This window comes from Chanodichthys erythropterus, chromosome 14 (genome assembly GCF_024489055.1).
Source record: "Chanodichthys erythropterus isolate Z2021 chromosome 14, ASM2448905v1, whole genome shotgun sequence".
NCBI classification, from domain to species: Eukaryota; Metazoa; Chordata; class Actinopteri; order Cypriniformes; family Xenocyprididae; genus Chanodichthys; species Chanodichthys erythropterus.
In genome coordinates this window covers 35039361-35055506 of record NC_090234.1, presented here as the reverse complement: position 1 = coordinate 35055506, position 16146 = coordinate 35039361, and the positions used below count along the sequence as shown (strand labels likewise).

Genomic DNA, 16146 nt, shown 5'->3' with positions numbered 1-16146 from the left:
CCTGTACACTGTGATCCGTCTTTTGGAAATCGTCCAGCGGCTTGCGTTCACTCTCTTTGATGAAGATGAAAAAAGAAGGAAGCAGCAGGAGACAATGGGCTGTATCCTGTTATTTTAGTATCCTAATGAAAATGCCACTAAAGATCCCTTTTAATGTCAGATAAGAGGCAAAGATTGGAATTTAAATAACTGAATTACACTCCTCATTTATAGTCCACTTCATGATTTGTGTCTCTCTCTAGTACACCTGAAGCACAATAGCTCTGATTAACACTGCCTCTACATGCAGTCAGTCACAGCCCCATTTTCATAGCAGCGAGGGGGAAATGGAATATTTTTACCTTGTTCACCTGTAGTTCATACTTGGAATGAAAGGGGCTCATCGAGGCATTAGTTTCAGAAATTGAAATGATAATGAATAATCCTATGGGCTGTCATGAAGCCCCATTAGTTGAAGCAAAGGCTTCTAAAGGAGCCTGTCTTCCCAGAATCTATTTTTATTAGGAGTTTTTTGAAGTATTCAGCCTCAGACACGGCAAACAGGTAGGACATGTCTATCTCTGTGAAGTGAGCTTGAGCAGGAAAGGGAGGGGAGTCTTAAAAGATTCACTGAGATGATGGGATCTGAGGGCATTTCTTTTGTTCTTGAAGTGTGGCATACACAAGCAGATCTTTTATACTTTGAGACAATGAATGCAAGGCAACTGACTGCATTCAAGAGCAGACATTATTTTGGAAATGGAAGAGTGTTTATTTGTGTTACAATCATAAACTCCTCCATTTTACTAAAAACTAAATTTAACCAAAGTGGTTCATTGGAAACAATGAAGTTAATTTCATTTCAGTAGTACTGCAAATTCGTTTATGCTGCATGTTGCTTTATTTGAAACGCAATAGCTGTGCAAATGTTAGGGCAGCCGCAGTGATAATAAAATTAAGAAAGTATGGTAACACTTTAGTTTAGGGTCCAATTCTCACTATTAACTAGTTGCTTATTAGCATGAATATTTCTAGGATATTGGCTGTTTATTAGTACTTATAAAGAACATATTAATGCCTTATTCTGCATGACCATATTCAGCATCCCTTAATCCTACCCAATACCTAAACTTAATTAATGAGCAGCAATTAGGAGTTTACTGTGGCAAAAGTTGAAAATATGAAAATATAAATCTAATTTTTTTTTAATTCACTGGATTAAGGCAGTCAGTTTTCTCAAATTAAATTAGTTATCTATTTGGGTTTTACAATTGATTTATTACCTGTGCAATATTAAATGTGTTGTATGGATTCAGATATATTTCCTGAACTATTTATAAAATCAAATTGTGATAAAATGTTTACGTTTTATGAAAATTCTTGGTTGAGAATCTCGCCGCCATGATGCTAGTTGTTGTGTGTGATTGCCTGAGGTTGCTAAAGTGTTCTGAGAGGGTTTTTTTATGTGTTGTTATTCAGCTGCTAGGGTGTTTTGGGTTGTTGCTAGGTGGTTGATTACTGGTTTAAGACAAATTAGCCTCCCTCAAATTTCTCTGACATTCTGCTTGTAGATGTGGCTCAGGTTCTTCCATTAAATTTAAGTTTATGGATTTTTTTCACCTGTTTTATCACCCACCAGGCAAATATAATGAGTCTGATCACTTAGAAAAGTAATAGCACACCTCTTTGCACTAATTGGGGTATCCTTCATGTCTGTGTACCTCAAACGTGCATTGGCTTAATGCTTAGAGGTTTAGAATAAACAAAGCAAACACCACTAATTATTCTGTAAAATAATACAAATGGAATGCCATCCACCACATCTTGTAACCACATCATTTCTAACTAATTTTCATTGGAACAGTTCTAATTTCTTTCTGTGTTGGAGGGTAACAGATTGGGTTTATTTTTAACAAGTTAAAAAGGTACAATTGGCTTGTACTATGCAGGAAACAGTTTTTCCTTCATTGAAGGCAACTGGCAGAAAAGATGTCTTAACCTTAGTTTATTTTAATATGGACAGTTATACAAGATCATAGTTCTCAGCCTCCAGATCTTGATTTAAATGTCGCAATGGCTCTTTAGCATTCATGAATGCCTAAGGAGAGGAATATTACTTAATTACCACAATCTTTACAGCATGTTCAACTCCCAGGGTGTAGTCAGAGGTCATGAAGGTTAGTCATATCATGTATGGTGTGAACTACCTGGATTTAGAAACTGTTAATTGAGTTATGTTTGTTAAATCAGTCAGAGGTCTTGTGTGTTGAATTGAAAGTAGATTTTCAACAGATTTTTAAATGCTTTTAAACATTCTAACAAGTCATTTTAAAAAGGAAAACAAGATACAGCAAAATAAAAAATAAAAAATGTAAAAATCAGACTACTTGATAATATTCATAAAAATACACCCCTTAACCCTTTGAGCGGTACGGCCCCACATATGGGATTTTTATTTCAGTGCCCCTGGGCGTACGGTACCACATATGGGATTTCTAACGTTCAGCGACGTCACATAACTGCCAGATTCAAACTGTGCTTTCGCGCTCTGGCTACAAGACGGACGCGCGCAGCTCTCGTCATATATCAAAGCTATGCAGTGTTTTCAGGCACATAATGTTTATTTTAAGGTTTCAGACATTTAAATATGCATAAGCACCATTAAAACAATACATTAAGCGTTTATAATTTACACATTGATGTCCGACATCAGTGGAAGCAGCAATAACAAATATAAATATAGCTGCAAGCAGCAATTCGGGGCCAAGCCCCAGAAGGGGCAGTAGCGCAATACGGAAATTGAATGTACATGCAAAACAGCTGGTTCAGAAGGACAGGTGGAAATGAAATGAAAATCAATAGAAGTTCAGAGAATGAACAGGGAATGAACTAAAAACACTTGTATCTCATTCAAGAGGAATAAAGATTAGTACAATGCTTATTTGGATAAAAAAGGTATCAAAATGACTCATTACACACAATTGTATAAAGGAACCCCACACGGGATTCGAACCCACGACCTCCGAGTCCAGTGTCCATTTCTCATCTCATTGCACCACTGTGCAGGTGAATGTTGGCACACCTGCCGAAGTTCATTAGTTCATGTGAAAATGAACTCAAAATGAAGAATTTTTATAAAACTGCACTGAATGTTATATTTAATAACTACTTTAGATCATTCTGCAGCTCATCATGCTGTAGCGCAATACAGAGCAGGAAGAGGAAAAACAGCAGAAAATGAACAAACATGAAACAGCTGGTTCAGAATTACGGGCGAAAATGAACTCAGAATGTACATAAGCTTAGATGAAAATGAACACAGCATGAAACAAAAAGCATTTATTTCTAATCCAAGAGGCAGTAAAGGAATCAAAACACACTATTTCATAAAACCGCTCCACCTGGGATTCGAACCCACTATCTTGGGGTGCAGAGCTCATCAGGTAACTGGCTTTACACATTGAGCTACTTGAGGATGCACATTCAACAATCTGTGGAAGAGAATTTTAATGTAAGAAAGAATTTACAAAAAAGCATTACTTAGCATGCTAACCATATTAGCATGCTAAGCTAACTTAATGCTAATGAAGCTCATGGTTAACTTGATAGCTGAAGAGCCACATTAAAGAGAATGACAACTGGTTAGCATGCTAAGCAATTAGCATGCTAAGCTAACTAGCATAAGACAACAAACACAAGCAAGGTCACATTCAGAGATGAATATCTTGGGAATGGTAGCGAATATCAAAAATCCGTTCAGTCATTTCTGTGCGGCTCGGTCCAAAGATCACCTGAGCTGATTTTGGACAAAATTGGACAAAATTGTAGGAGGAGTAGTGAAAAAATGGAATACTGTACTTTTCAAAATGGCCACTACTGTACTGGGTGGAGCCTTAATGTAAGATATTGAATGTGATCAGTATGAAGAGAGGAATCAGTTGTATTGACATTCATTTTTCTGGAAACAAAGGGTTCAAAAGTTATAACCTTTACAAAAGTGAATATTTGAACTGGTGGTGGCGCTATAGACTTAGTCCTAGATACTCCAAAGTTGGTCAAATTACTTTTAATTACTATCACTACAAGCATGCCAAATTTGATAATTTTCCTTCTTATGGTTCATTGATTACCATACAGGGGGAAGAAGAATAACTACGAATTTGGACATAAAGGAATTGCATGTGATAGCTTCAGATTAGACCAGTTTTAGGCAGAATGCCTAGAACAGACACAAGTTCTGCATCTTTTCCTGCCACAGTACCTCATGCGGTCTGGGCATGTGTCACACTGAGTTTCGAACCCACGATGCAGAGCATTCGGGATCCGTGGCGTAACACATTGAGCTAATCAGCCATGCAAGTTCATCAGTATGCTAAGCAGAGGTTTCAGTGTGAGAAAGAGTTCACAAAAAAAAGCTTCATAGCATGTTAACCATATTAGTATGCAAAGTTATTTAATGCCAACTAAGTTTTGGTTAACCTGTTGACTGAAGACCACATTAGAAAGAATAGCAATAGTTTAGCATGCTAAGCAATTACTGTGCTAAGCTAACTAGTATAAGACAACAAACACAAGCAAGGTCACATTCAGAGATGAATATCTCGGGAATGGTAGCGAATATCAAAAATCCGTTCAGTCATTTCTGTGCGGCTCGGTCCAAAGATCATCTGAGCTGATTTTGGACAAAATTTACCAAAATTTGTAGGAGGAGTAGCGAAAAAACTGTTTTTCATTTACTTCAATACGGCAGACAGGTACATTTAAGGAAAATGACAAATGATACATTGTCGGAATCGGCATAAGCCAGGGAATAAAATGACATGAAGCATACACATTTTGGAAAGTGTTTTCAAAAGTTATAAGCAATTTTGCAAAAATCATTATATCTGTGGAACAGTAGGTGGCGCTGTGCTGAAACTTCTCAGGTACCTTCACGACCTTCTAAAGGTCATACATACCAATTTTTGTGAAGATATGTCAAATTGTTTAAAAGATATCGCAATTTATAGACACCAAGGTCTTGATTTTCTGACAAACTGTTCAAAAGTTATTGGCCAAAATAGCCATTTTTCATATCTCATGACCTGTAGGTGGCGCTGTTCCCAAGTTTGGCATAGACCCTCAGACCATGGTTCTGATGAAGGGTACCAATTTTTGTTTCGATTGCTCAAAGTTTGGCCGAGATACAGCCTCTATACTAATTTTGGGTCGACCTCGTTAACTTCGTGACATCATAACCTTTGAACAAAGATGAATAAAAAAAATCTGTTCAGTCATTTCTGTGCGGCTCAGTCCAAAGATAATCTGATCAAAGTTTGGACAAAATTGGACAAATTTTGAAGGAGGAGAAGCGAAAAAAACAAATACTGTACTTTTCAAAATGGCCGCTACTGTAATGGGTGGAGACTTAATGTAAGAAGTTGAATAGCATCAGCATGAAGAGACGAATCAGATGAACTAAATTTAATTTTTCTATGACAAACAGTTCAAATGTTAAAACCGTTAGAATGTTGAAATTTTGAACTGGTGGTGGCGCTATAGAGTTGGTTCTAGAGACTCCAAATTTGGTCCAATCACTATTCATGAGCATCTCTACAACTGTGCCAAATTTCATTATTTTCTCATGTTCCGTTGATAGGGCTGCCATAGACTCCCATTCGGGAGGAAGAATAATAATAATAAAAGGGAAAACGTACAATTACAATAGGGGCTACAGCCCCTTCGGGGCTTGGCCCCTAATTTGGCGACATTTATTCATATCAGACACACATAATGGGCCTAAGTAACTATAAAGTTTACTCTATTATTCTTCCAGTTCACCAGCCACTTACTTGCATATATTTCGGAAGAAAATTATGAATTAACCTGCTGTAAATCCGACTGACAGGACTCTTGTGAACTGCAGCGCAAACGAAGATGGCGGCGCCCATCTCGCATTACAGATCAAGATAAAGATCGTTTATAAAGGTTTTAAAACGACAAAGCACACTCACTTACAAATATTTGAGAATCGGAATATCAGATAGTTGATGACATGGTAAGCAATTTTGCGAATATTTTAAATAAAAAAGGAAAAACTAAATAATAGTGATCCATCTGTCATACAGTGTTATTGTTGCTGCATTCAGCGCTCGTGACACACAAGACGCGCCGCTATGGAAACATTAAAGGCGAACGTTCTAAAATAACGGTCGCCTTAAAAAAACTCACTCTGGGGGGACAGTTAGGGCCGTTTCATAGTCAACGCATCTGTACGCATACGCGTCCCCGAGGCTACGCTTCGGCCGCCATTATGCGTCGGTGCGTAGCCAAATGTGTCGTCCTAGTTTTTGATACGCGCCGCGCCGATGCACGCAATACTATGCTTTGTCGGTGGGGGCGACATTGCAAGTATTGTACATTAATTCAAGTATATTGTGTTTACAGAAGAATGTTTGAATACAATGGCGGGCGAAGAGGAAAAATTATGTGAACTTATACGTAAATTCGACATCCTAAAACACTGGAAATGTCTCTTCTCGTCCAGGCTTCGCATGGGAAGCACCAGAGACACAAACTCCCCATCCTGATCTCTTTTTTGATTTAAAGGGCGAACATACCATTACCGTCTATCTCTGCGTTGCCTTTGTTGCCGCCGATGTAAAATCAGCAACAGAATACATTCCTCTTCAGTTGCCATTTTGATCTGAATATCACCCGACTCTACTACCCCCTGTTGCGTGAGTGGTGTATTGCATACACGCATCGCCCGTGACGCTTGCGTCCACTGTTTAGACTATGAAAGGGAGCGCGTCGCTCGCGTTGCTTGCTCGCGTTTCACGCGTTGACTATGTAACGGCCCTAAGAATATTTTAAACTCGCGGTCGAAAGGGTTAAAGACTACCTTAGGTCAGAACATTGTAAACAAGCTTTTTTCCAGTGGCCCTCATGATTCATCTATAATTTATGTATCAGTATTTGTGTATACTAGATATATAGGCCTGAAATAGATTTTATTCATCAGAATTAGCAATGTGGATTATGAAAAGTGGGCATTACATACCAGAATTCAGCCAGACCAAAGGTGAGTTGGTAACACTTTATTTTAGGGTCTTTTAACTAGTTGCTTATTAGCATGCATATTACTACAATATTGGCTGTTATTTAGTACTTATTAAGCACATATTAATGCCTTATTCTGCATGACCTTATTCTACATTCTTAACCTACCCAATACCTAAACTTAACAACTACCCTACTAACTATTAATAAGCAGTAAATTGGGAGTTTATTGAGGGAAAAGTCGTAGTTAATAATTTATATGTGTTCCCTATATTAAAGTTTCCTAAAACACTGGCTACATAACTATTGTCTAATTAATATTAAAAGAAAAATTCTTTCAGAGGAAAAAACAAGTTACTACTTGTTACTTTTTTAATTTATTGGAAAAAACATGCACCAATGAATCATTCAGTTCAAATTAAAAATGTGGACTTAATATGACAAGCTCAGAGAATAAGATGATCTGACTCAAGATAATAATTGGAATCAGAATAATAATAATAAAAAAAATATATATCAGGATTCAGATAAAAAATATAAACCTGAAATAGTCACCACAAAATTCACTGTAAGCTAAAAAAGGCGTTAGTCTATGATTGTTAATGAAGGAAAAATGGTATTGGTTATTCTAGCAAGCTTATCCAATATCTGCTCTGTTATTCTATTTTGAGTCTGTTACAATTATCAGCTGCTTTTCATTTCCTGGTACAAAGCCCAGTCATGCTTCAGGACTTTGGTAACAAGAAATCATGTTGTGAAACCCTACACCAATTAAAATAGAATTCAACGGATGCCTTTTTTCCTCCTAATTAAACTGAACTGTAGTAAATTATTGTGATGTACTTTCCGTCCAAGTTACGGGTGCAGCCGCCATTAAGACTGATCTTATTCCTTGTAAAATTAATTTTCTTTTGTTGTCAGCTGTAAAATGTGCCATAAATGACAAGCCTTGCATGATATGCAGCCTCCAAAGAATTATCGATTCTCAAAGAGCTGTTCATATTTCTTTTGGCATCGCTGAGTGAAATGACAGATAATTAAGATGCTCCTAACAAACTGACAACTTCACTAATTTGTCATTTTTTCCAGCAAAATTACATAACCCCCCCCCAAGGACCATAGCATAATGACAATTATGTCTTTGATGGACTACAGTAGTCGGTTGGGTTGTCAGACGTATATGTAGGGTTTGTAAATGACAGCTGCTAAACACAGATAAAGATTCCTAATGTTCTTCATGGATGAATTAACCACATAGCTGGGTGGTTCTTCACAAATTACTTGCTTGCTATTAAAAAACCTTCACTATTAATTATTCCACCCATATGTTTTCATGCCGCCTCTCTCTTTCTTTTGGATTCTTTCATTTGGCTGAGCAGAAGAGACCTGTCCAGACTCCATAAATCCTCTGACAATGTACCCATCTGACTATTTTGATTTAACTGCCTCGTAAAATATTACTCTGCCTGGGAGAGCTGTTGTTCACCTAAAGTGTTTTAGTCCCACTTCACTGAGATTTCGACAGCTTTCCAGATGTCAGTGGTTAGTGGTGAACCTCAAACTGTCTATGAAGAACTATGCCTGTAAGTGCATGGGAAACAAGGACAAAAGTTACACTGAAAAGATGAAGTAAAAATATTTTGCTCAAAAATAAACGTTCCAATAGAGGTTCACCAGGTTTTAGAGGTTCCAAAACAAACAAACAAACAAACAAAAAAAACATCCTGGGTTCCCCAAAGAACCTTTCAATTAACAGTTCTTAAAAGAACCATGTTTACACCTGGTATTAAGATGCGTTTTGGTCGATCGGATCACAAGTGGACGACGTTAAATACAGGTGTAAACGTGGTCTAAAACGTTTTGAGTTGTCCGATTTCAACCACTTCCAGAGGTAGTCGAAAATGCATTCGATCAGATTAGTAGTGTGAACGCTCATGTGGTCGAATGTGTTTGAACAGCCACAAAAGACTACCTACTCTCCGCCTACTGACATAAATGTTATGGGAAGCGTGCTAGCCAGATGGGATTTAAACTTTGTTGGCTGAAGACCCAAATTTGGTTTGAAGATGAATTACAATTAATCTCTCACCATTCATGATTTCTAACACTCACTGCGTTTGGCGTGCTCTTGCGGCTGTCAGAGCAAAAACGAAAGCTGCTCTCTGTGTGTTTTTCCTTCCTCTTCGGAGTGTTCTTATGTAAATTGCATGAGCTTATTTTGTCCATTAGATCGAAAGATCTGGAAAAGCCCATATATTTACCTGCCCATAGACCCTCCCTTCAAAAAAAAATCAAGACAGAAGTGGTCAAGAGTGGACAAAAGAGACAGATTAAAATACGAGGTGTAAATGGGAATATGTCTCCCTCATCTACTTGTGATCCGATCGAACAGGTGTAAACCAGGCCTTAGTGAGAAGAATATTTTTTTTTAATCTAAAGAACCGTTTTCCACTATAAAGAACCTTTTATCCAATAGAAAGGCTCCATTCTTCATGGAACCATAGATGCCAATAAAGAGCCTTTATTTTTAAAAGTGCAGTCTAGATTTTCACACTCTAGTGTTAAACATATGCTTCTTTCAGTCACTGATTCATGAGAAGTCATATAGAAAACTTTACCAATGATTGTCTTCATTAAAGAAATTAAAAAAAATTAAAAATGTAATAAAGTTGTGATTATTTGTTTTCCCTCATGTTCTTCCAAATCTGTATGTTATGTTTTTTCTTTTTTCTATTTAAGGAACCATTATGCAGCTCTTTGTCACACAATGGCCGTTCATATTGGTCATGTCTGTCAATCTCTAAAAAGAAAATGCCATAAATGTAGTCTATTGTACTCTATTCTGTCTTCTGAAGTCACACAATAGCTTTTTGTGGGGAATAGACCAAGTAATTTAAGTCATTATTCCCTGAAAATTGATTCAGAAAATACCCATTGATGCCAAAATGTTATTAGTTCTCATGTGTGCCACAACCAAATGTGACACGCCGGTTTGAATATGTGGAATGGAAAAACAATCAGTAAATTATCAGTAAATAATGACCTAAATGTCAGACTTTTCATGCAAAGTTACTCTATAGCTTTAGAAGACTTGAAGTATGGACCAATTTATGGTGCTTAAATAGTGATTGTTGTGCTTTTCATCTTCAGAAAATTCTTCAGAGATGTTCCTTTGTTTTGCACAGCACAGAAAAACAGCAGCATACGGGTTTGGTATGACATGAGGGAATAAAAAATGACAGACGTTTTCTTTTAAAAGAAATAACAATAAACCCAGTTTGACTGAAATTTGGAAATGTATTTATCAAAGATTATGTTAATATAGTGTTTGAAGACTGTTGGCATCATTTTCATTATCAGAATGAAATGAAATCAGCTCTGAGTATTGCTCTCATTTTGGGGCATTCTTTGACTGTTTGAGTTGCTGTTTTACCCCGAAGATTGGCAGCATTGCTTAAAAACGAGAAATATCAGGAAATGCAATATTTTTTAGTTTGTCCAATGTCTGTCACACAATGCGGTGTCTCAGAGTAATCCTGTTACAGTTTTCATTTTGAAGATTGCTCTGTGTGCGTGTGAATACAATCACTGGTAAACCACAGGAAGGGTGTGTGTGTGTGTGTGTGTGTGTGTGTGTGTGTGTGTGTGTGTGTGTGTGTGTGTGTGTGTGTGTGTGTGTGTGTGTGTGTGTGTGTGTGTGTGTGTGTGTGTGTGAAGTCTGTGCTTGTGAATGTATACTTGGCTTAGAGCTGCAGATCAATTCACTGTTCCTCAGCAGGGACCAGGAGGGGACAAGAAGAAAGCCAGGAGTGAAAGACCAATAAAAGACTTGTGGGCTTCTGAAGGAAGAAATGAAAGGAGCCAGAGCATCCTTAGAAGGTGGAGGTTCTCAAAGAGCCTTGCACTCTCAGACAGCGGTTTCTTAGAAATAAAGGAAGCAGAGAGGAGGGTCAGAAAAGATGGCACAGCAGCCATATCTACTGATTCATATAGAGAAGCCTGCTCACAAAGTTTCTTGCTGCTTGCTTTCCACCATGCTTTCAAAGAGCCAGAGTTTGGTTATAATTAGCAAATCGCCTGTGTAAAGTTGCAGGAGCAACAAAATAGGATCCTTTTTAGCCTCAAGGGCCTGCTTATATTTATATTATAAACACATCAGTTGAATACTATGTTGATGCATGATGCATTCAACATTTTTGATCAACCAGCTGATGAACAGCATGGTTATGCTGGTCCACCTGCAAGAACAGCATCTAACCCGCATAAACCAACATAATCATTCAGCAGGACTGGCCAGCACATTTGCACATCTTGATTAATTATTTGGACAGTGTTTGTCTTTCATCTTATTTTCAGTACTCTGCACATCATCACACTTTGATGTGTAAAATGAGTAAGTGGTTTGCGGACTTTTGGGAAAGGCAGATTAAATGGTTTCCACTTAGCAGCAACACTATAATCCCCTTGCCTTCAGCATTTCTCGTGCTCCCAGTTGATACAAAATGATGAATATCTAAACCCTCCAAAGTGATCTATTGGTTCTTTATGGCAGTGATTTTTGCTTCAGATTTTACATCAGACTTAACCAAAAATATGTATTGTACTTAGTGAATATATTTGTACATTTATTGCACAAACTGTATTGCACAAAATATACTTTTTTAAAGTTTGGGGTCTTTTTTTGTCTCTTTATGCTCACCAAGGCTTAATTGAAACTTTTTTTTTCTGGATTCTTTGATGAATAGAGAGTTCAAAATAACAGCATTAATTTAAAATGGAAAACTTTTGTAAAAATATAAATGCTTTTACTGTCACATTTGATCAGTTTATTGGATCCTTGCTGAATAAGAGTATTAATTTCTTTAAAAAATTACTGACCCCAAACTTTTGAACGGTAGTGTATTTTTTTTTTATTTTTTTTTTTATTCTTATAAAAGATATATCTAATTATTTTGCTTCACTAACATTTATAGTGTTAGTTCAATTTTATTATTTGCATGTAGCATTGTTTTTTTTGTTTTTGTTTTTCCTTTGCTGGCCCATTTTTGTGTCAGGATCCACCCATTGAGAAACACTGCTTTATGGCATGTGGTGACATGTTGTAGGCCTTCCTTTTGTGGCAGACTGTACTAAAAACCTTTTATTAACGTCACTTTATCTTAATGTAATTCAGAAATTGCAAATGATTTACAACGATAGATTTTCACTTTTTCCATTCACCAACAAATGAAAAGCTCACTTTGGTGGCACTGCTTTCTCGTCTGCCATCTGGGGGGAGGTTTTATTAAAGTCGATGGTGATGACTAATGAAAGCTCTTAGACTAAATGAAATAAGCAGACTTGAGAGGCTGGAGTTTGGAGCCTCTCCCCACCCACAGCCGCATGCTCATCTTTAATCAATGTGGCCTGACAAAGAACCTAGCAAATACATTCATCCATGCTTTATCGCAATGTCATCTTATTATACATCGTATTGCTCAATCTGTAGATCATGGCACAATCAACGATAGGTTTGTGGGTTTGATTCCCTGTGAACTGCACATAAAATGCTGCTGTCAATGAGACTGAATGTTTCACTTTTGATTCATTGCTATGAAAAATATTTGAATTTGTTTTCTGTTAGCATTTGTCTTTAAGGAGTTTTTTTTCCAGCTGTGATGTCTCAGTAGTAATGGTATTAGAAGTATCAACAAGCAGCTGTGATAGAGACAGGAACAAGTCTTGTGTGACTATTTGTAGCTTTGCCCATTAGCCTCCCGTCAGCTAATTACTGAGCCATGTTTCAATCATTCTTTTCCCGCAGTGAGATCTTGAACTCAATTTCTTGCTGCTTTTTTTTGCTAGATATTTGAAACTCCCCTATAGAGTCATTGTTTTTAGTCTGAAATCTCGTCATACAAAAAACATCCTGTCCAGCAGCAGCGAAGATCCACCCAGGCTTTCATAGCGGTTTATAAAAGAACTGTGAAGCGTGTATGTGTTATTATAGAAATCAGGGTAAGCTTGTACCCGGTTACTTCCTCACAGTTTTTCATCTGCACCAGTGATCCATTACCTCCTCTAGCTCTCTACGGTAAGTGGCCATTTCTAATTGAATTAACAGATTCTTCTCACTTCCACACCATTTTCGTACACTATAAAAATCAAGCAAATCTAAAACCAATTTGAAGTCATTTACAGTTTTAATATTTTGTTTAATGATCAGTTTGTTCAAAAATAGCAGATGTTCTTAATCTGTGCTTTTCACAGATTAAAAGGTCTGTTTACACCTGATACTACTAACATCCATCTCAGAGGATCCATTCCAAGTGGACAGCACTACATAACAAGTGTAAACAGGATTCAGTGATCAGGTACATACAAAAGCTCTAAAGGCCATGCATTTATTTTTTTATTTTTTTTGTTTTGTTGTCTCGTGATCGCAATTTATGTTTTCTCATGATATTAACATTTTTTTAAAAATCTTGTAATCTCTATTTCACTCACATTTTCTCTGGTGAACTATTTAGATTGCTTCTGTCAAACATCATTCTCTAAGCATGTGTATTAGTGGTTCTGGGACCTCCCAAAACTTTCAAGGGGGCACATGATGACTTATATATTATATATTAGTTATAATAATAAATGTAAGTAGGCAATAAGGTGCGAGATGCTATGCTGTATCGTAAATAAGTCACGGCTAAAGAACGCTGTTAGTTGCCTGGAAAATCCAGCCTCACCGCTGGCCATTGAATCAATTCCATTTCTAGGGCGGAGCAAATCTGAGCAAACAGGAAGCAGAGTAAACCAATCAGAGAAGGGCGGATATGACGTTAGCAAAGCGACAAGAGAATCAACAGCGAAAAGTAAATACACTGCTGGGGTTTTAATGACTTAATGTGTTTTTGGTCATTTAAAACTGAATTCGCGGCTGAATAGAACAAACTCTCGGGTCTCGCGTGCGCCATCTTTGTTGATATTGAAGGGACTTTCGCCGCACTAGAGTGACGCTGTTTGCGTCACTGAAATAAACGAATCTAATTGCACGGTACGGTTTGGAGTTGACTCGAATCACGACGGAGGGCAGACTGACCAAACTGATATATCTTGTTGAAGATATATCATTCTGGACTTGCCAGGCAACGCTGTTAGGCACGACGTGAAGTGGAGTGGCTACAACCCTTCAGCCGTGACTTATTCACGATACAGCACTAGCCTCTCGTGAAGTAAACTTTCACTAAAGTTTTCCTTCCGCCGGAAAAAATAGTCCCTGACCGTGGCGTGAACAGCAACAGAAGTTACATTATCACGCCATTAGATGGCGGCAAAGACTGTCTTTATGAGTGTGTCAGTCAGTAGCAAAGACTGAATTGTTGTGAACACGGAACAAGACGCAACTGACAAATGCTTTAACTAGAGACTGTCAGTCACGGAAAACCCCTTAACTGTTAAAAGGACAAGATATTGCAGTGGACATTTAAACATGTTTTTTATTATGAACATAGGACTGATCTGAAGGATACATAATACAGTAAGCTTCAGTGAACAATATCAATTGAGAACATACTGTTTACATTGCGAAGAGTGGTTGCTATGGGTGTTGTGATGCACAGAACCCGTCGAGTGAAGCAGTCATAGCCGTGTTTTTATTGTGAATAAAGGAATTAGGATCAAGGAACTATATTATATTATATTATATTATATTATATTATATTATATTATATTATATTATATTATATTATATTATATTATATTATATAATATTATATTATATTATATTATATTATATTATATTATATTATATTATATTATATTATAATTTAAACTTATTATTAATACAATTAATATTCATGGCATCATTGATAAATTAAAACAATGCTAAAAAATGCATAAAATCAAGAAATCATATTTATTTAATTTTTCCCTCAATAATTATTGTTTCTGTTTGTTTCGCAATTTCTGTTTATAATAAAAGATTGAAAACAAGCAGCTTTGTCATAATTATTGTAGAAACAATGCACTAAATATCTTACCTTAAATAAGGGGACGTGCCCCTTTGAAAATTGTGTTGGACAATAGGGGGCCTTAGAATAAAAAAAATGTTGTGGTCCACTGTAGATGTACCATAAATTTTTAAGTTGAGATCTTGAGAAAACAATATTTATGTCAAGAAAATGAAGTCTACATCTCAAGAAGAAATCTTTGGTTATGTTGAGAATTGATAAAAAAATGTAAATACAAATCTCAAGAACACAACTTCTGCTAAATCGTTCTCACAACAAATCAAGAAAATGGTCTCTTGGGGCTTACATATGTATGGCCACATTGTATTTGTAATGTAAACACTATTGTGTTCTGATGCAACTCGGACAACACCAAAGTCACGTAACATGTACTGTAACCATTGTTTCAAAACAAGTGATTTAAACTTTTTCAGCTACGTGCAGCTTTAAATTAATATTCTGGGGGGAAAAAAACAATTAAGCATAACAGCAATAAATACTGCAGAAAATTGTTACTTACAAAAACATTTTAATCGTAATAAAGCTTACAATTAAGTTGTATTTAACTTTGAAATTTCTGAAAATAATTTCCTTTGCTTGATGAAATCTGATTGCAAATGGTCAGTGGAGACTCTTTTGAGACTGTAAGAGGCAGTCTGTCTCAACAGACCATTTGTGATAAGATCTCAAGAACCTGATGATAAAAATCAATTTACACATCAACAGATTTCTAGGATTAGATTTTAGTCAATAGTTGAATGCGACTGTATGTCGATTGTTGTCTTCAAGTCCAAAGTGACAACTCTTGGAAAGCCTTCAGGGAATAAATGGCCGTCCTGCCACTTGAGCCGGAGGAGATTCACCCATTTGCACACACAGAGACTCAAGTACTGCCATATAATGTCTTAGAAACGTGCACAGGATATATAAGTACCTGTATTGTTGTGATTGTCAGTCTCTACCTGTGATAAGTCACTGCAAGATTGAAACTCTAGAGTCTAGACTAAGAGACACATCCATTAGATCCAGACTGAAGCATTGCGTCATACTGCTTTGTCACATCTATTAGCCCATAGGTTACTCTCTCGAGGGATGACCTGAATGGATATACTTTTGAAAATGTATTTATTGGTGCCTCAACCTA

General features: G+C 36.8%; 1 protein-coding gene across 3 annotated transcripts in view; it reads left to right on the top strand.

Annotated features, from left to right (window-relative positions):
- Positions 1-16146, top strand: part of sema5ba (sema domain, seven thrombospondin repeats (type 1 and type 1-like), transmembrane domain (TM) and short cytoplasmic domain, (semaphorin) 5Ba) — a 162705-nt gene that overhangs the window by 38119 nt on the left and 108440 nt on the right. The window contains exon 1 of one of the 3 annotated variants that reach the window (XM_067410198.1): positions 13363-13373. The exons of the other annotated variants lie outside the window; for them this stretch is intronic. The gene's annotated coding sequence lies outside the window, so the exon portion shown is untranslated. Of the gene's footprint in view, positions 1-13362; positions 13374-16146 lie in introns of those variants that run through there. 3 annotated transcript variants of the gene reach the window in all.